Source organism: Eleutherodactylus coqui, chromosome 4 (genome assembly GCF_035609145.1).
Source record: "Eleutherodactylus coqui strain aEleCoq1 chromosome 4, aEleCoq1.hap1, whole genome shotgun sequence".
Taxonomy (NCBI): domain Eukaryota; kingdom Metazoa; phylum Chordata; class Amphibia; order Anura; family Eleutherodactylidae; genus Eleutherodactylus; species Eleutherodactylus coqui.
In genome coordinates this window covers 151,993,962-152,016,081 of record NC_089840.1, presented here as the reverse complement: position 1 = coordinate 152,016,081, position 22,120 = coordinate 151,993,962, and the positions used below count along the sequence as shown (strand labels likewise).

At 46.2% G+C, this 22,120-nt stretch overlaps 1 protein-coding gene across 1 annotated transcript in view; it reads right to left on the bottom strand.

The window, feature by feature from the left end:
- Window positions 1–21,392, bottom strand: part of CACNA1S (calcium voltage-gated channel subunit alpha1 S) — a 1,022,072-nt gene extending 1,000,680 nt beyond the window's left edge. The window contains exon 1 of the mRNA XM_066600322.1: window positions 21,221–21,392. The gene's annotated coding sequence lies outside the window, so the exon portion shown is untranslated. The remainder of the gene's footprint in view (window positions 1–21,220) is intronic.
- Window positions 21,393–22,120: the final 728 nt, after the last annotated feature.

Sequence of the window (22,120 nt, the reverse complement as noted above, 5' to 3'; positions counted from 1 at the left end):
CAGGGATGGAGATGGAAACTAAACCCCTCACTATTAGACTCAGAGGAAGACAGACAACATCTAAAAATTAGAGATGAGCGAACGTACTCGTCCGAGCTTGATACTCGTTCAAGTATTAGCGTGTTCGAGATGCTCGTTACTAGAGGCGAGTACCACACGATGTTCGAGTTACTTTCACTTTCATCTCTGAGACGTTAGCGCGCTTTTCTGGCCAATAGAAAGACCGGGAAGGCATTACAACTTCCCCCTGCAGTGAGTGGCTGGCGAGATCAGGTGTCACCCGAGTATATAAATCGGCCCCTCCCGCGGCTCGCCACAGATGCATTCTGACAGAGATCAGGGAAAGTGCTGCTGGTGCCGGAGCTGCTATAGGGAGAGCGCTAGGAGTTATTTTAGGCTTCAAGAACCCCAACGGTCCTTCTTAGGGCCACATCTGACCGTGTGCAGTACTGTTGAGGCTGCTTTTAGCAGTGTTGCAAAATTATTATTTTTTTGTATATCGGCCGTGCAGAGCATTGCGTCCGCAGTCTGCAGTCATTGTACAGAGTATAGGGCCAGTACTGGTGAGGCAGGGAAAGAGATATTCAGGCTATATAGGCAGTGGGCTTTATCCAAAAAATTGGGGAAAAATACTATATTTGGGCTGCCTGTGACCGTCTTCAGTTTACTGCGTGTCTGCTGGGGGTAGTAGTCCTAATTAATACGCAGCTAAGCGTTACAGCAGGCTTGCGCAAAATTGTTTCCTGGATCTGCTGTCTCTGTTACATCAGCGCTGTCATCCTGCCAGAGGGAAAGAGTATACATAATATTATACGCTGCCTACAGTATCTATCTGCTGGGGGTAGTAGTCCTAATTAATACGCAGCTAAGCGTTACAGCAGGCTTGCGCAAAATTGTTTCCTGGATCTGCTGTCTCTGTTACATGATCGCCGTCATCCCGCCAGAGGGAAACAGTATACATAATATTATACGCTGCCTACAGTATCTATCTGCTGGGGGTAGTAGTCCTAATTAATATGCAGCTAAGCGTTACAGCAGGCTTGCGCAAAATTGTTTCCTGGATCTGCTGTCTCTGTTACATGATCGCCGTCATCCCGCCAGAGGGAAACAGTATACATAATATTATACGCTGCCTACAGTATCTATCTGCTGGAGGTAGTAGTCCTAATTAATACGCAGCTAAGCGTTACAGCAGGCTTGCGCAAAATTGTTTCCTGGATCTGCTGTCTCTGTTACATGATCGCCGTCATCCCGCCAGAGGGAAACAGTATACATAATATTATACGTTGCCTACAGTATCTGTCTGCTGTATCAGCTCAGCATTTTAAAAAAATAGAAGCAAAATACTTAAGGCCTACTACTGGCCTTGGGCCACTTGACTGCTTCTGCGCTGTGAATTCCACTAGCTCAGTCATACGCACCTACGTCTCACTAGAGGCGTGCGCAAAATTGTTTCCTGGCTCTGCTGTGCGTTCCGTAAGGGAAGTCAGCCTCCAACCACAGGCCAATAAGCGGCACATTTAATTACAGCGTTCTATTTCTGCACTACTGGTAATATAGCATGCTGAGGGGTAGGGGTAGTCCTAGAGGACGTGGACGCGGGCGAGGACGCGGAGGCCCAAGTCAGAGTGTGGGCACAGGCCGAGCTCCTGTATCGCAGCCGACTGCTGCGGGATTAGGAGAGAGGCACGTTTCTGGCGTCCCCACATTCATCCCACAATTAATGGGTCCACGTGGTAGACCTTTATTAGAAAATGAGCAGTGTGAGCAGGTCCTGTCGTGGATGGCAGAAAGTGCATCCAGCAATCTATCGACCACCCAGAATTCTGCACCGTCCACTGCTGCAACTCTGAATCCTCTGGCTGCTGCTCCTCTTTCCTCAAAGCCTCCTCACTCCATTACAATGACACATTCTGAGGAGCAGGCAGACTCCCAGGAACTGTTCTCGGGCCCCTGCCCAGAATGGGCAGCAATGGTTCCGAATCCTCTCCCACTGGAGGAGTTTGTCGCGACCGATGCCCAACCTTTGGAAAGTTCCCGGGGTCCGGGGGATGAGGCTGGGGACTTCCGGCAACTGTCTCAAGAGCTTTCAGTGGGTGAGGAGGACGATGACGATGAGACACAGTTGTCTATCACTCAGGTAGTAGTAATTGGAGTAAGTACGAGGGAGGAGCGCACAGAGGATTCGGAGGAAGAGCAGCAGGACGATGAGGTGACTGACCCCACCTGGTTTGGTACGCCTACTGAGGACAGGTCTTCAGAGGGGGAGGCAAGTGCAGCAGCAGGGCAGGTTGGAAGAGGCAGTGCGGTGGCCAGGGGTAGAGGCAGGGCCAGACCAAATAATCCACTAACTGTTTCCCAAAGCGCCCCCTCGCGCCATGCCACCCTGCAGAGGCCGAGGTGCTCAAAGGTCTGGCAGTTTTTCACTGAGAGTGCAGACGACCGACGAACTGTGGTGTGCAAGGTGTGTCGCGCCAAGATCAGCCGGGGAGCCACCACCACCAGCCTCACCACCACCAGCATGCGCAGGCATATGATGGCCAAGTACCCCACAAGGTGGGACGAAGGCCGTTCACCGCCTCCGGTTTGCACCACTGCCTCTCCCCCTGTGCCCCAACCTGCCACTGAGATCCAACCCCTCTCTCAGGACACAGACACGACCGTCAACCGGCCTGCACCCACACCCTCACCTCCGCTGTCCTCGGCCCCATCCACCAATGTCTCTCAGCGCACCGTCCAGCCGTCGCTAGCGCAAGTGTTTGAGCGAAGCGCAAGTACGCTGCCACGCACCCGCACGCTCAAGCGTTAAACGTGCACATAGCCAAATTGATCAGCCTGGAGATGCTGCCGTATAGGCTTGTGGAAACGGAGGCTTTCAAAAACATGATGGCGGTGGCGGCCCCGCGCTATTCGGTTTCCAGTCACCACTACTTTTCCCGATGTGCCGTCCCAGGCCTGCACGACCACCTCTCCCGCAATATTGTACGCGCCCTCACCAACGCGGTTACTGCCAAGGTCCACTTAACAACGGACACGTGGACAAGCACAGGCGGGCAGGGCCACTATATCTCCCTGACGGCACATTGGGTGAATTTAGTGGAGGCTGGGACCGAGTCAGAGCCTGGGACCGCTCACGTCCTACCCACCCCCAGAATTGCGGGCCCCAGCTCAGTGCTGGTATCTGCGGCGGTGTATGCCTCCTCCTCCTCCTATGCAACCTCTGTCTCGCAATCAAGATGTGTCAGCAGCAGCACGTCGCCAGCAGTCGGCATGGCAGCACAGCGGTGGCCAAGCATCAGCAGGCCGTGCTGAAACTACTCAGCTTAGGAGAGAAGAGGCACATGGCCCACGAACTGCTGCAGGGTCTGACAGAGCAGACCGACCGCTGGCTTGCGCCGCTGAGCCTTCAACCGGGCATGGTCGTGTGTGACAACGGCCGTAACCTGGTGGCGGCTCTGCAGCTCGGCAGCCTCACGCACGTGCCATGCCTGGCCCACATCTTTAATTTGGTGGTTCAGCGCTTTCTGAAAAGCTACCCACGCTTGTCAGACCTGCTCGGAAAGGAGGAGGAGGAGGAGGAGGAGGAGGATCCTGAAAGTGATCTTCCTAGTGAGGACAGCCATGTGTTGCGTACAGGTACCCTGGCACACATGGATGACTTCATGTTAGGATGCCTTTCTCGTGACCCTCGCGTTACACGCATTCTGGCCACTATGGATTACTGGGTGTACACACTGCTCGACCCACAGTATAAGGAGAACCTTTCCACTCTCATACCCGAAGAGGAAAGGGGTTCGAGAGTGATGCTATACCACAGGTCCTGGCGGACAAACTGATGGTAAAATTCCCATCCGACAGCGCTAGTGGCAGAAGACGCAGTTCCGAGGGCCAGGTAGCAGGGGAGGCACGGAGATCAGGCAGCATGTACAGCACAGGCAGGGGAAAAAACACTGTCCAAGCCCTTTGACAGCTTTCTGGCTCCCCAGCAAGACTGTGTCACTGCTCCCCAGTCAAGGCTGAGTCGGCGGGAGCACTGTAAAAGGATGGTGAGGGAGTACGTAGCCGATCGCACGACCGTCCTCCGTGACGCCTCTGCCCCCTACAACTACTGGGTGTCGAAGCTGGACACGTGCCCTGAACTCGTGCTGTATGCCCTGGAGGTGCTTGCTTGTCCTGCAGCTAGCGTCTTGTCAGAGAGGGTGTTTAGTGCGGCTGGGGGAATCATCACGGATAAGCGTACCTGCCTGTCAACCGACAGTGCTGACAGGCTTACAATCATAAAGATGAACAAAGCCTGGATTTCCCCAGACTTCTCTTCTCCACCAGCGGACAGCAGCAGTACCTAAACAATACGTAGGCTGCACCCGCGGATGGAAGCATCATTCTCTATCACCATAAAAAACGGGGACCTTTTAGCTTCATCATTCTGTGTATTATATTCATCCTCCTCCTCCTGCTCCTCCTCCTGAAACCTCACGTAATCACGCCGAACGGGCAATTTTTCTGAGGCCCACAAGGCTCAGTCATATAACTTTTGTAAACAATGTTTATACGTTTCAATTCTCAATTCAATAAAGCGTTGAAACTTGCACTTGAACCAATTTTTATTTTAACTGGGCCGCCTACAGGCCTAGTTACAAATTAAGCCACATTAACCAAAGCGATTAATGGGTTTCACCTGCCCTCTTGGTTGGGCATGGGCAATTTTTCTGAAGTACATTTGTACTGTTGGTACACCAATTTTTTGGGCCCTCACCTACATTGTAATACTAGTAATTTTTAGCCCACCTGCATTAAAGCTGACGTTACCTCAGCTGTGCTGGGCACTGCAATGAGATATATTTATGTACCGCCGTTGGGTTCCAGGGAGCCACCCATGCTGTCGGTCCACACGGAGTTGTAACTGCATGTGTCCACTTCTAAAGAACCCCAGTCTGACTGGGGCATGCAGTGTGGGCCGAAGACCACCTGCATTAAACCTGACGTTACCTCAGCTGTGATGGGCAATGCAATGGGATATATTAATGTACCGCCGGTGGCTTCCTGGCACCCACCCATGCTGTCGGTCCACACGGAGTTGTAACTGCATGTGTCCACTTCTAAAGAACCTCAGTCTGACTGGGGCATGCAGTGTGGGCCGAAGACCACCTGCATTAAACCTGACGTTACCTCAGCTGTGATGGGTACTGCAATGGGATTTATTTATGTACCGCCGGTGGGTTCCAGGGAGCCACCCATGCTGTCAGTCCACACGGAGTTGTAACTGCATGTGTCCACTTCTAAAGAACCCCAGTCTGACTGGGGCATGCAGTGTGGGCCGAAGACCACCTGCATTAAACCTGACGTTACCTCAGCTGTGATGGGCACTGCCATGGGATTTATTTATGTACCGCCGGTGGGTTCCAGGGAGCCACCCATGCTGTGGGTGTACACGGAATTCCCATTGCGGCGTTGTACCTGCCTGTGACTATTTATGAAAAACCCCGGTCTGACTGGGGCATGCAGACACCTTGACAGAATGAATATTGTGTGGCACATAGGTTCCCCATTGCTATGCCCACGTGTGCAGCTCCTGATGGAGGTGGCACAGGATTGGATTTCTCATTGCTTCTGTACAGCATTATGGGCTATCGCCCCACCCCTTTTAAAGAGGGTCGCTGCCTGGCCGTGCCAACCCTCTGCAGTGTGTGCCTGCGGTTCCTCCTCATGGCACACGCGCTTATAAATAGACATGAGGGTGGTGTTGCATGAGGGCAGCTGAAGGCTGCGCAGGGACACTTTGGTGTGCGCTGTGGACACTGGGTCATGCGGGGTGGGGGGGGGGAGGGTTGGGCAGCATGTAACCCAGGAGAAGTGGCAGTGGAGTGTCATGCAGGCAGTGATTGTGCTTTGTTGGAGGTAGTGTGGTGCTTAGTTAAGGTATGCATTGCTAATGAGGGTTTTTCAGAAGAAAAATCGTTGGGAGGGGGGGGCCCACTCTTGCCGCTATTGTGGCTTAATAGTGGGACCTGGGAACTTGAGATGCAGCCCAACATGTAGCCCCTCGCCTGCCCTATCCGTTGCTGTGTCGTTCCCATCACTTTCTTGAATTGCCCAGATTTTCACAAATGGAAACCTTAGCGAGCATCGGCGATATACAAAAATGCTTGAGTCGCCCATTGACTTCAATGGGGTTTGTTACTCGAAACGAACCCTCGAGCATCGCGGAAATTTCGTCTCGAGTAATGAGCACCCGAGCATTTTGGTGCTCGCTCATCTCTAATCAATATCAAAATCTACTAAGGGATTGGGCATATTGGAAGCCCAGATAAAGATTCATTTGAGATGGTATTATACCCCTTCACTCCTTCTTATTAGGTCGAATATTGGTGACGGCTTGTGTTGGAGAGGTTGTGGTCAATCGGGCTCTCTATCACATATATTTTAGGTTTGTCCAAAAATAAAAGGTTTCTGGAACGATGTACTTAATTTTATGCAAGATATATTACGATTTCATATTCCAAGAGAGGCCAAACTAATCCTACTTTTAATAGGTTTAGAAATATCCCCCCAAAAATGTAGATACTTATTAGCGCATTCTTTGAAGATGGCTAAAACCATCATTGCAGAGTACTGGAAAAATTCATCTCCCCCGGACATAGGGGAGTTCAAGAACCGTATAGCAGAACAATATTCATATGAGAATTGGCTAGCATATCGCGACAACTCTATAAGTCATTTAAATGAATCTTGGAACGTGTGGAGTAAATACCCAAATGGGTGTTCTAATGATTAATACACAGATGCCAAGTTAATTAGTTGGTGTTTTTTAAGTCGTAAGTTTTGTTTTATATATACACATTATTAAAAATTATAACAGTACATATAGGCAAGTTATATAATGTTGTGAAAGCAGATAGCGTCTCATATATATGATCAACTAGCTGATATACCCGCCCTTGCCCGAGTTAATTTTGTACTGGTGTTTATCTGGTGTTCACACGGAAAATCTTATGAAGTCGTGGTTACTTTAGAGATACTGAGGAAAAAATATGTTCACCATTTTGCATGGTTCTTTGCGTTACCCAGGAAAAACCACGTGAAGGTAACCATGCAATGTTCCCTTTATATAAAATGACATCAGGAAATGAGAGAATTAGATTCTGTACGCAAAATGTGGATGCTAATTCTTTTACGCTTAGAATTGAATAATCGAGTTGGGACCCATTAGCCTTTCCGATTTATGACATAATCAATGCTTGTGCCAAATTTCATGTTTCTACGACATCGGGAAGTGAGAGAATTAGATTACGTATGTAAAATTTGGACGCTAATTCTTTTGCGCTTAAAATTAAATAATCAAGTTTGGACCCATTAACTTTTCCTATTTATGACATAATCAATGCTCGTGCCAAATTTCAAGTGAAAGAATTAGATTATGTACATAAAATTTGGATGCTAATTCTTTTGCGCTAGAATTGAATAATCGAGTTGGGACCAATTAGCTTTTCCTATTTATGACATAATCAACGCTTGTACCAAATTTCATGTTTCTACAACATCGGGAAGTGAGAGACTTAGATTCCGTATGTAAAATTTGGACGCTAATTCTTTTGCGCTTAGAATTGAATAATCGAGTTGGGACCCATTAGCTTTTCCTATTTATGACATAAAGATGCTAGTGCCAAATGTTACGTTTTTATGAAATCGGGAAGTAAGAGAATTAGATTCCGTACGTAAAATTTGGACGCTAATCCTTTTGTGCTTATGATTGAATAATCGAGTTGGGGCCCATTAACTTTTCCTATTTATGACATAGTCAATGCTCGTGCCAAATTTCATGTTTCTACGACATCGGGAAGTGAGAGAATTAGATTACGCATGTAAAATTTGGACGCAAATTCTTTTGCGCTTACAATTGAATAATCGAGTTGGGACCCATTAACTTTTTCTATTTATGACATAATAAATGCTAGTGCCAAATTTCAAGTTTCTATGACATTGGGAAGTGAGAGAATTACATTCTGTATGTAAAATTTGGATGCTAATTCTTTTGCTCTTAGAATTGAATAATTGATTTGGGACCCATTAACTTTTTCTATTTATGACATAATCAATGCTTGTGCCAAATTTCATGTTTCTACGACATCGGGAAGTGAGAGAATTAGATTCCGTACTTAAAATGTGGACGCTAATTCTTTTGCGCTAGAATTAAATTATTGAGTTGGGACCCATTTGGTTTTCCTATTCATGACAAAATCAATGCTTGTGTCAAATTTCAAGTTTCTATGACATCGAGAAGTGAGAGAATTAGATTACGTACGTAAAATTTGGACGCTAATTTTTTTGCGCTACAATTGAATAATTGAGTTGGGACCTCTTTACTTTTCCTATTTTGGACATAATCTATGCTTGTGCCAAATTTCTTGCTTCTACGACATCGGAAGTTGGAGAATTAGTGGCGAGTCAGTGAGTGAGTGAGTGAGGGCTTTCGTCTTTATATATATAGATACAAAAATATGTTTTGTATAAGCAAGGACCTTACTGATATTACTGTTTAAAACTTTGAGTAAATAATTTTAAAAGTGAATATGGTGATTGGAATTAGCATCAATGTAATGCGAACTGATATGTGATTTCATTGTTGTAATATGTAATACTGCTTTACAATCAATAAAAATTTATTGAACGAAAAAGTACAACTTGTCTTGCAAAAAACAAGCCCTCATATGGCTGTGTCAATGGAAAAATGAAAGAGTTATGGCTCTTGGAACGCGACTGCAAAATTAGTTGAAATTAAATGATTGACCCATTTAAAAAACCAGCCCTGGTGGGCACGACAGAGTGGTAAGAAACCTGCCACTCGAGGGGTTAAACCCTATACAGTTAGACTCCATTCCATCTGACTCCTACTTTCTGTAATGTATGGTACATTTGGTAGGTTAGCAAGAAGTAGAGTAAGGGAGTGTGAACAAGACTACAAAAAGGTTATTTATAGTCTGTAGAAACAAAATTTAAAAAAATGCAAATCTACTTCTTTTAGATGAATTAGAGCAAAAGTAAACATTTGATACGTTTAAAATGTTTCTCTCTACTTTCTGTGTTTGGCTCTGCCCTGTGCAGATGGCCTTATAGTGTTATATTTCTGTATGTAATCAGAATACCAAAATATTTTTACACAAGTATATTTATTCACTCAGTGATTGCACCAGGAATTAATTATCATGGAGTTTCAATGTTTTACTAATATCATACTATTTAGATGATCTTATTTCTATTAGCAGTATTTTGCATTTTATTGTTTCTATTGTAATATGCATTATATGTTATACTCTTTACTATATGGTAGTTAATTATGCAATTTGTAACTCCTCTATGTGGAGTCTGTCCAATATAAATACTGCTCTAGGGCTTATTCACACAAGCTTATATTGTCCAGCCGATATACGCTACCATCTGATACACGGGCGCGGCGTATATGCTGTCGGGCGGAGGGGGGGAGCAAATTAGCTCTTCTAAGTTGTTTCCCCTTCCCTCCCCCTTGCCGCAAGGGGAGGAGGCGGGACAGGGCGGGAGCTAGTGTGCTGAGCTGCTGCCTCCTCTCCGCCCCTTGCCACTGTTTGCAATGGGATGCACCCTTCCATTACAAACAGCGGCAAGGGGCGGAGAGGAGAAGAGAAAAGGGAGAGAGTTTAGCAGTCACACTGCTAAACTCCCCCCCCCCCCACCTCCCTTCTCCATCCAGTGTCATTGCCTCCCATAAGAGTCTATGACAGCATCTGTAGTTCGGCCAGGAAGATAGGTTTGGGGTGCTTTTATGTCACGGGAATATGCCTGTGTGATCTGATACATTGGAATCCAATGCATCAGATGGTAGCGTATATCAGCAAGCCATGAAAACCCCGGTCGACATACGCTTCTGTGAATAAGCCCTTAGTCCCATAACACACAGGCCATGAATAAAGACTGGTGCCCAGTCTAAAATGTGTTGTTGGGATAAGAGATGATTTAACATATTGAAATAAAGTTTTGGAGATGCCCAAGAGCAAGACATTTGCTATTTGGATATCTGCGTTTCACCTGGCTGGAGGTGAGCTCATGTTCACTTCATTTTGTGGGAGAGAACCATTACAATGATATCAAGTTTATATAGTTAGTTTTATGTTTTACAACTAATTTTAAAACGTATTTTGTATTTTGCTGCTATATTCCAAGTCATTGTTTTTATTTTTGCATTGCATTTTTTTTTTTTTGTGGAGCAAGTTGTAGATTTATATAGGTATCATGTTATGATAAATACAACTTATTTGATCACTTTTTATTCAATTATTTTGGAAGACGAGGTGGCAAGAATAATTTTTAAAAATCCAAAATTCTGGCATTGTGTACTTTATAGTGTTCACTGTGAAGGGATAAAAAGTGTAATATTTTAATAGTTTGGACTTTGACAGACACGGCAAGACCAAATATGTATATTTTTTACTGTTTAGATTGTTGTGGAAAAAATGGTTTCATGTGTGCAGTTTATTTTAATTTACTGTTAAAAATGTTATTAAACTGTATTTTACACTTTATCTTAGTCCCACTAGGAGACTTGAGCTTGTGATCAATGTTACAGTATACTGAGATACTTCTGCATTGGATTATACTGTATTTTTCACAATTACATCTTTGCACAGTACTGGGATGGATTCCACAGATTTCATTCTTTGCATTGAGGTAAACCCAACAGCATTCACAGTACAAGTTATGTTGGTGAACTTTAACATAACCTCGTCAACAGTGGAACTGACGCACCATGCTACCCTGTGCCATGTAGACAAGGTTTGTTAAAGCTCATAGATAAAGCTTGTACTGTAAATTCTGTGGTTTTTCCATGTATTTATGCCTCTATTTACTAAAAGTACCTTTATATAGGTTGACGATCGCCCAAATAGCCGCTCATACAAGTCGTTGAAGCGTATGAATAGCAATTGTCCTTTTGATTTTACACAGAGCAATGATTGTTTAATAGATGGGTGCCGAGTAGAGATGAGCGAACGTACTCGTCCGAGCTGGATGCTCGCTCGAGTATTAGGGTACTCGAGATGCTCGTTACTCGAGACGAGCACCACGCGGTACTAGAGTCAATTCCATTTCCTTCCCTGCATGTTTTGCGCCATTTTCTGGCCAATAGACATGCAGGGAAGGCATTACAATTTCCTCCTGTGACGTTCCAGCCCTATCCCACCCCCCTACAGTGAGTGGCTGGCGAGATCAAGTGACCGCTGAGTATAAAAAGCAGTCTCGCCCGATGCTCGCCTCAGACACACGCTGGCGGAGATTAGGGAGAGTGCTGTTCCTGCTATAGGGAGAGTGTTAGGCTACTGTTTGCGTCTGCAAGAACCCCAACGGTCCTTCTTAGGGCAACATCTGACCGTGTGCATTACTGTTGTGGCTGCTGGAAGCAGTTTTGCACAATTTTTTTTTTTTTTTTCATCTCGGGCTGTGCAGGCTATTACAGCTATAGCGTTCTCAGTCTGCAGTCTATTATACAGAGTATAGGGGGAGTACTGGTCAGGCAGGGACAGTGGTAGTGTAGAATCCTGTCAACAAGTACCCCAACGGTCCTTCTTTGGTCTACCTCTGACTGTGTGCATTACTGTTGTGGCAGCTGGGAGCAGTTTTGCACTTTTTTTTTTTCATCTTGGGCTGTGCAGACTATTGCGCTCTCAGTCTGCAGCCAATTATACAGAGTATAGGGGCAGTACTGGTCAGGCAGGGACAGTGGTAGTGTAGAATCCTGTCAACAAGTACCCCAAAAAAAGCTCCTCTTTAGGGCTACCTGTGAGCGTGTGCATTACTGTTGTAGTGGCTCACTATTAGCCAGCTAGGCCTTTCTGCAGCCCAGCATATATTTTTTTCAGCCTACAGTGTGCGTTACATAACTGCTGTGACCCTCCAAGTGCAGGCCAATAATTGCCTAATTTTTTTACACCGCTCTGTGCGTCCCATCAACTTCACGCATAGCGTTTACCCACAGCCGCTGATAGAGGGAAAGATATATACATGCTATCTAGGCTGTTGGTTTTTTCAAAAAAATCTGAAAAAAAAATCCTCCTCAGGGCTACCTGTGAGCGTGTGCATTACTGTTGTAGTGGCTCACTATTAGCCAGCTAGGCCTTTCTGCAGCCCAGCGTATAATTTTTTTGGCCTACAGTGTGCGTTACATAACTGCTGTGACCCTCCAAGTGCAGGCTAATAATTGCCTAATTTTTTATACCGCTCTGTGCGTCCCGTCAACTTCACACGCAGCGTTCGCCCACAGCCGCTGATAGAGGGAAAGACATATATACGGTATCTAGGCTGTTTGCTTTTTCTAAAAAATTTGCAAAAAAGCTCCTTCTTAGGGCTACCTGTGACCGTGTGCATTTTACTGCGTGGCCGCTGGGAGTTGTAGTGGCTCACTATTACCCAGCTAGGCCTTTTTGCAGCCTAGCGTATAATTTTTTGCGGACTGCAGTGTGCGTAACATAACCACTGTCAGCCTCCAACTGCACGCCACTAATTGCATAATTATTCAGACCGCTCTGTGTCTGCTCTATTCATAATACACCATGCTGAGGGGTAGGGGTAGGCCTATAGGACGTGGCCATGGACGCGGGCGAGGACGCCGAGGTCCAAGTGAGGGTGTGGTCACAGGCCGAGTTCATGGTCCAGGTGAATCGCAGCCGGCTGCTGCGAGATAAGGAGAGAGGCAAGTATCTATGGTCCCCAGCTTCATATCACAATTTATGGGTCCACGTGGTAGACCTTTATTACAAAATGAGCAGTGTGAGCAGGTCCTGTCGTGGATAGCAGAAAATGCATACAGCAATGTATCGACCACCCAGTCTTCTACGCCGTCCACTGCTGCAACTCTGAATCCTCTCGCTGCTGCTCCTCCTTCCTCCCAGCCTCCTCACTCCATGAAAATAACACATTCTGATGAGCAGACAGACTCCCAGGAACTGTTTTCGGGCCCCTGCCTTGATTGGGAAAAAATGGTTCCTCTCCCACCTGAGGAGTTTGTCGTGACCGATGCCCAACCTTTGGAAAGCTCCCGGGGTCCAGTGAGTGAGGAGGTCGATGATGATGAGACACAGTTGTCTATCTGTGAGGTAGTAGTAAGGGCAGTAAGTCCGAGGGAGGAGCGCACAGAGGATTCGGGGGAAGAGCAGCAGGACGATGAGGTGACTGACCCCACCTTGTTCGCTAAGCCAACTGAGAAGAGGTCTTCAGAGGGGGAGGCAAGTGCAGCAGCAGGACAGGTTTGAAGAGGCAGTGGGGTGGCCAGGGGTAGAGGCAGGGCCAGAGCGAAGACTCCCCCAACTGTTTCCCAAAGCACACCCTCGCGCCAAGCCACCCTGCAGAGGCCTAGGTCTTCAAAGGTGTGGATGTTTTTCAGTGAGAGTGCAGACGACCGACGAACAGTGGTGTGCAACCTGTGTCGCGCCAAGATCAGCCGGGAAGCCACCAGTACCAGCCTCACCACCACCAGCATGCGCAGGCATATGATGGCCAAGCACCCCACGAGGTGGGACGAAGGCCGTTCACCGCCTCCGGGTCGCACCACTGCCTCTTCCCCTGGGCCCCAACCTGCCACTCAGATCCAACCCCCTCTCAGGACACAGGCACGAGCGCCTCCCGGCCTGCACCCACACCCTCAACCTCCGCTGTCCTCGGGCATGGCGTGTGGGCCGCAGCCAACATGTATTTCCTCTCCCGTAACCTCAGCTATCCGGGGCACTGCAATCGGATTTCTTTCTGTACTGTCTGTGTGTTCCTGCTAGCCACCTATGCTGTGGGTGCACACAGACTTGCCATAGCGGAGTTGTACCTGCATGGCACTTTAAAAAAAAAAACAGAATGTCTAGGGCATGGTGTGTGGGCCGCAGCCAACATGTATTCCCTCTCACGTAACCTCAGCTATCCGAGGCACTGCAATGGGATTTCTTTCTGTACCATCTGTGTGTTCCTGCTAGCCACCTATGCTGTGGGTGCACACAGACTTGCCATAGCGGAGTTGTACCTGCATGGCACTTTAAAAAAAAAAAAAACAGGATGTCTAGGGCATGGTGTGTGGGCCGCAGCCAACATGTATTCCCTCTTACGTAACCTCAGCTATCCGCAGCACTGCAATGGGATTTCTTTATGTACCGTCTGTGTGTTCCTGCTAGCCACCCATGCTGCGCGTGAGACTTGCCATAGCGGAGTTGTACCTGTCTGACAGACTTGGGTAGGGTGCAGAGTGCAGATGGTTTACCCCTTGCATTGTCGATGAAGTATCCGACACCCAAACAGAATGAGTAGTGTGTGGACACATGGAGTCCCACTGCTATGTCACTCGCAGCACCTTGGGCCACACAAGGTGTTTGCTGGGACAGAGGCTGACCCAGGGCCTGCTCACATACTTCCTACACCGAGTATTGCTGCATTGTGGAGATGTGTAGAAGTGCTGGGCTGGCACCTGAGTCCCCTTTATACCCACGTTTGCAGCTCCTGACAGAGGTGGCAAAGGATTGGAATGAAGATGGAACGTCAATCTATTATCAATTCTCAACAGCATTGTGGGCTATCGCCCACACTTTCAAGGGGGGTCGCTGCCTGGCCCTGCCAACCCTCTGCAGTGTGTGCCTGCGGTTCCTCCTCATGGCAGACGCACTTATAAATAGAGGGTGGTGTGGCTATGAGGCCAGCGTGTGGCATGAGGACAGCTGAGGGCTGCGCAGGGACACTTTTGTGTGCGCTGCGGGCGCAGGGTCGTGCGGGGGGGTTGGGCAGCATGTAACCCAGGAGAAGAGGCAGCGGTGTGTCCCGCAGGCAGTGATTGTGCTTGGTTGGAGGTAGTGTGGTGCTTAGCTAAGGTGTGCCTTGCTAATGAGGGTTTGTCCGAAGTAAAAATTACAATCAAAATGAAAAAATATCCAATATAGCGCTTCACGGGATGAAGGATGGATATAATATATCTTTTTCTACACCATAAGGTGAAGTTTTATTGCAACACGTTTCGACCCTATAGAGGGTCTTTATCAAGCATTCGAGCTCGGCTCAGCAGCATCTGTGTTTTGGCTCCGCCCCCTTGTACGCGTCATCACGTAGCTCCGCCCCCCATCACGTGCCGATTCCAGCCAATCAGGAGGCTGGAACCGGCACACGTCATGGGGCGGAGCTACGCGATGACGCGTACAAGGGGGCGGAGCCAAAACGCCGATGCTGCTGAGCCGAGCCGAAGGGAGAAGACCCATCTGCGCAAGCGCGTCTAAAAAAGCAAGAAGACACCGAAATTAGACGGAACCATGGCGACGGGGACGCTAGCAACGGAGCAGGTAAGTGAATAACTTCTGTATGGCTCATATTTAATGCACGATGTATATTACAAAGTGCATTAATATGGCCATACAGAAGTGTATAACCCCACTTGATTTCGCGAGACAACCCCTTTAAGAGTCGCTGCTCTTACAGTATCTGCAATCAATTTGAAGACCATGCAGTTTTGACGGCATTGTGGCCGCACCATGTGAGGGTATGGTTATATGTACAGGGCTTACCAACATGCACTATTGTATCTGTGGCAGTAATCCGAGGCTAGCAATATCATTGGTTCAGTGGGGCTAATCTGCGGCTCTTCCAAGCAGAATCTGGACAAACAGTGAGTATGTAAATAAGTTTACAATCTGCAGCATGGCCATTATTCCGTACTGATATTTTTTTATGCTGCATGTGAATTGGGTATGAAGTATCCCATTTTATTATATTGAGCACTGAATGTAATGGATTTGATGGGATCTTGAAGAAGAGATGGAGTACAGTGGAGCAGCATTCAGAGCCTCATTTGGGTGTGTAGTGTTCCTGTGGTATCTTATCTTGGACTCTAAATATGAGATGACTCTGCTCATTTTGTTGCAGTTACTCAGCAAAGCTTGTTTGCCTGGCATATATCCTTCCTGACTCACAAGTTTGGTTCTTCAAACTCTGCTTAGCCAATTAGTGCAGAGCTGGATGAACTAATCACGGCCCTCGCTTCCTGGAGGTGGTATTTTTGAATCCAGCAACCAGGAAGTGATCTTCTGTGGGCAAACAAGGACTGCAGGACACACGGCAAAGCTCCGGACAGGAGCAGGATAATCCGGACCGAGCCTGCTAGGTAAGTATTCCTTTTTTTTTATTCAGGGATTGCAGCTAGGGCTTATTTTAGGGTTAAGGAAATGTATTGCATCTCACAAAAATCACTAGTTTGTGAGATGCAATGCGATAAACAAGGAGGCTACATAGGGAAAATGGGCTACAAAAAAAATCGCAAATCACTCAAATATAGAGTATACCGTGATTTTTTTTCTTGCAACATAGCATCAGAGAAAACATTGTGGATTTCACGGAACCCATTGGAAAGCATGGATTTCACAAACATGCGATTTCTCGTGTTGTGACGTTGCGAGAAAATAGCACGATTTCGTCACCCGTGTGAAAGCAGCCTTACCTTGTGGAAGCCATTGAAGGAAGCCCCAATACTTTTAGTGGATCAAATATGGGGCTCCATGACTTTGTGGGGCCCAGGGGGGGTTCCATAGCACATTGTGAGAGCATAAAGGGGAGCCCGTATTATTCCATTTACCATATTAAACATCTCTAATTTGACATGATACAGAGTATATACGCTGACACAGCAGAGATACAATAAGCATGTTTTATGCAAGCGTATCTCTCTTTCAGAGCAAGCCCATTACTTTGTGGGGGCACAAAGGAGGTCTCCATTACTCCATATGCCATATTAATCATCTCAGAGTATATGTGCTGACACAACAGGCAGACAGTCCCCCCTGTTCTCTATAGGCGTCCCTCTCTTCCTCTCAGAAAGCTTTTTCAAGGTAAATCCAATGTTAGAATTCAGTACATTGTAATGATGCAAAAGAGGTAAGAAAGCTTTGGAAAACGGGGTATTCCGGAGCAGCAACAGGCGTACATCATCCTTGCCTGGCTGTGAGTGATTTTCATGCACACAAACCTCAAATAAATTTAGACTCAAAGACATCCTGCAACAGCTGCAGAACTCACATTTTTATGATATGGGGGAGGAGAGGAAATCAGGGCCAACATTTGTAATGTGTGCTTAGTTGTATCTCATAGACAGAGATATAAGGATGGATTGAGTGATTAGATTGAAGAAAGATAATGGGGGAGTTTCATGTGCGATTTCTGTGCACTGTGAGATGCCTAGAAATCGAATGTGAAAGAACCGACTGTTTTCAATAGATAAAAATACAAAATAGGTTTTCCGCTCTTACTGAAAAATTGGGAGCCAAAAGCATAATTGCATCCTACTCGGATGTAAATGTGATTTTCTATTTTTAATACAGTAACACCGTGATTTTCACGCACTTGAAAATCACATGTACAGTGATGCACTTTTCTCACAAAATGCATCACAATCGCGTGTAAAATTGCAGATTTACGAGTATGATGTCAGTCCGAATCAGATCAATATCACACTCACCCATGTAAATACACCCTTAATGATATATTAGATTTTCTTTGCATCATGTTTTACAGGTGAAACAAGTTAAACACGCAGAGAAGGAGTCCTCATTACTTTGTAGGGACCACAGAGGGGGGTCACCGTAACTTTGTGTAGGTCACAAAAGGAGCGCCCGTTAATTTTTTTTAGGGTTTATAGAGGGGGCCTCAGTCAACTTGTGGGGTCCCACACTAGGTTCCTCTTACTTTGTGGAGGCACAGAGGGTGACCCCATTATTTGTTAGGGCATGGGGGGGCACAGTTACTTTGTGTAGTCACAAAGCAGAGGCCTGTTACTTTGTAGGGGCACATAGTGAGCCTCCATTACTCTGTTGTGTCTATAGGGGAGGCCCCCATTTCCTAGTAAAGGTACAGAGGGGGCCTCTGTTACTTTGTGGGAGCACAGAGGTGTCTCCCATTACTTTGTGTGGGCACAGAAGAAGCCCCTGTTATTTTTTTGTAGCTATAGAAGGCTGCTCCTTCATTTGTTGGGGCCACAAAGGGTCTCCGATTACTTTGTGGGGGTCACAGACAGGGTCCTCTCTAATTGTGGAGGCACAAAGGGGTCTCCTGTTACTTCGTTAGGGCATGGGGAGCCACGGATACTTTCTGTGGGCAGAGAGGGGTTCACCATTGCTTTGTAAGGGCACAGAAGGGAAAGACCATTACTTTGTGTAGGCCACAGATGTGGCATCCAATACCTTATAGATTCACAGAAGGTGTTCCTGTTACTTTGTGGGAGCAAAGAAGGGGTACCATCACTTTATTAGAGCACACAGGTGGATCACCATTACTTTGTAGGGACACAGAGGAGGACACTCACTCTGTGGGGGCACAGAGAGGGGACGATACTTTGTGGGAACACAGAGGGCCCCCCTATTAATTTGTGAGACACTGTAAGGCCTATTAGCGGTAGCAGCAGGATGGGAAGGGTGTGCAAAGACAAGTTGAGGCTGAAAGACATTATTTTAGCAGTCTGGCCACAGATAGAGAAGAAAAACAAAAACTGATGACTGTAATTAGAGAAGACATCACCTGTGATCACCGGAAGCAATTGAATGGTAATCACTATCACTATGTAGAACTGGTATCTGACTATTATAAGCTCACTGCATTATTTAGAGGTATTCAAGAGCTGAGCAGCTCTATCTAAGCCAGCTTGCTATAAAGGTAATTAAACACACATTTTTGAAAGGTGCCCTAATTCTGAGTTTTACTATGGGACCCCATGAGTTCTATGTATGCACTAGTCTAACACAAGAACAAAAAACTTGGAATGTTAAAACATACCTGCTGTCAGGAGAAAATCTGGTGACCCATATGCTAATAGGATGGTAAAAGGCAGACCGATTTAGCTGAAATTGGCAAGTTTGGATGACCCTAACCTTCTTTCCCTTGACGTGTGTCGGTAGGGGAGAGTTTAGTGATTAATATGCATATAGGATAGCCAAATTGAAAAAATGAGCAAATATGGGATTGACAAGGCAACTGTTAGGTGGATTCACAACTGGCTGAGTGATTGTACTCAAAGAGTGGTCATAAATGGCTGCACATCCAAGTGGAAGAATGTATCAAGTGGGGTACCACAAGGCTTTGTCCTACGCCCAGTCTTGTTCAATATTTTTATAAATGATCTGGAGGAGGGAATTGATGGGAAATTGATCAAATTTGCCAACGACACAAAGCTAGGAGGGATAGCTAACGCTAGGGAAGAGAAAGAGAGTATTCAAAAATATCTAGAAAATCCTGAACAGTAGGGGGCGACTAACAGAATGGTATTTAACAAGGAGAAATGCAAAGTCCTACATCTGGGCCAGAAAGTACATACAGATGGGGAGGAATTGGGCTAAGCAGCAGCACATGTGAAAAAGACTTGGGTATTCTAATAGATCATAGACTGAACATGAGTCAACAATATGATGCAGCAGACAGAAAGGCAAACACAATTCTCGGATATATTAAGAGAATTATAGAATCTAGATCACGTGAGGTCATTATCCCCTCTACTCTACCTTAGTCAGACCTCACCTGGCATACTCTGTCCAGTTCTGGGCACTCTGATTTAAAAAAGACATGGTCAAACTGGAGCAAGTTCAGAGAAGAGTTACCAAGATGGTGAGCAGTCTGCAAATCATTTGCTATGAGGAACGGTTAAAGGATCTGGGAATGTTTAGCTTGCAAAAAAGAAGGCTGAGAGGAGACTTAATAGCTGTCTACAAATATCTGAAGGGCTGTTACACTGCAGAGGGATCAGTCCTATTCATATTTGCACAAGGAAAGACTAGAAGCAATGGGATGAAACTGAAAGGAAGGAGATACAGATTAGATATTAGAAAAAACTTTCTGACAGTGAGGGTGATAAATGCGTAGAACAGGTTACCATGGGAGGTGGTGAGTTCTCGTTCAGTGGAAGTGCTCAGACAAAGGCTGGACAAGCATCTGTCTGGGATTATTTAGTGAATCCTGCACTGAGCAGGGGGTTGGACCACATGACCCTGGAAGTCCCTTCCAACTCTACCATTCTATGATTCTCTGAAATAATTCTGCAGAAATTGGTGAGTTTGGACTACATTTATCTAATGCGTATAGACGCTCTAAGGGGTAAGTGCACTGTCATTATCCTGTTCTTTTCATGTGCAGCACAATGCATTTATCACTGGGTAATTGGCAAAGTACATTGTTGACGAGTGGAGAGCAAAGGTCCTCTGCAATCTCGATTTGCTTTCTGCACAGTACGTGCTTGAAGCCACAAATTCCATGATACCCTGAGACAGTTCACATAGTTTACACAAAGGACCATTTTCTATTCTGGTCTTAATATGCAGCCCCAATACTGGAACATGCACCTAATATATTAAAAGGTGAAGGCTTCTTAATATATTAGGCACATCCAAGATCATGTATGCGTAACAAAAATAAAACTATGTCAACTACGAGCTGACATAAATTTCAGCTTTAATTTACACTAGTATTCTGGTGTAAATCATAGCATCATAGTAAATGTGATGGTCTGCAGGGCCACACCCCCTACCATTAATCCCAAATCACCTTTATAAGGGGCAAGGCTGGTGTAAAAATCAAAAAGTCACAGTTTTTGCAGGTGAGGCCACTTATAGCAAAATTGTTACTTTGACGCCCGATGCAACTCAGTTAATAGATTCTCGCACCCCAAGGTTCCTCTTGCCAGGATACAGGCTCATTATAGAATTTAACACCAAAAATTAAGATTACACTTTCCTGCAAGTATGTTAAATAAAGATCATTATATTACAAGAAGCTTCCTTTTGTCACATAATCTAGTGTTCTGTTAAAAGTGTTACCAGCGTTCAATGGGACAGTCCTAAATGCTAGGCAAGGTCTTGGGAAGCCATTTCTACAGAAGCAGAAACTCAAAGATTGGTTCTGTATGCTGTGACACCAAGAGAGGAGAAAGAGTAGCATATACGGTGTTAGACATAGAGGACACAACTAGCAGGGGTAGCATGAAGGGTGAAACACATGGGGACCACAACCAGCACTAATAGTGGGGTACACCAAGTGCCTAATAATGGGAAACTTTCTGTAAGCTAGATTCTACGTCTTCAGGTAGCATTTGCTCAGGTATTGTATTTTGTTGATAACAATTCCAAAGAAAAGTGCCATATACAATATTAATCCTCTTTGATCAAACATCATATAGAGAGTACAAGATGACATTGCAGCCAGTTACCTTGTTTTCTGTAGGTGTTCTTCTCTGCCCCTCTTCCTCAAAGTTTTCTCAAGGTAAATCCAATTTTAGAATTCAGTACATTGTAAATGTGCAGAGGAGTTAGGAAAACTTTGCAAAATGGGAAAGATTTACAAGTGGCAAGAGATGCACATCATCCTTGCCTGGCTGTGGAGTGATGTCCATACACACAAGCCACAAATAAATTTAGACTCAAAGACATCCTGCGACAGCTGCAAAGCTCAATTTCACACAGCATGGGGGAGGAGAGAAAATCATGTTCAACTGATGTGTGCTTAGTTAGCCCTCTTTCATCAACAGAGAGTCATAAGCATGGATGGATGGATGGATGGATGGATGGATGGATGGATGGATGGATAGATAGATAGATAGATAGATAGATAGATAGATAGATAGATAGATAGATAGATAGATAGATAGATAGATAGATATGGGACATATGAGATACTAGCTGATATACCTGGCTTTGCCCGAGCTAATTTGGTACTGGTGTTTATCTGGTGTTCACACGGAAAATCTTATGAAGTCGTGGTTACTTTAGAGATACTGAGGAAAAAAATATGTTCACCATTTTGCATGGTTCTTTGCGTTACCCTGGAAACACCATGTGGATGTAAGGACTGGCGGTTCGCGGGTCCGTCGTGCCCGCACCGCCGGTCCGATCACACGTGCGGCCGCTGTGCAGCGCAGGGGAGCCCTGGTCCTCGTCACCTCCCCTGGTCGCCGGGCTCCGCCTCGCCGCCGGGTTGCTAGGGACGCGGTGGGTGTTGCCCCGCGTCGCGGCCTAGGTATCCTGGCTACTAAACGTGTGTCTCCTGTCCTGCCTCCTGGAGGGCTGGGGGCGGGTTCCCCAGTGCTGCTGGGTGCACTCAGCTGCTGTCA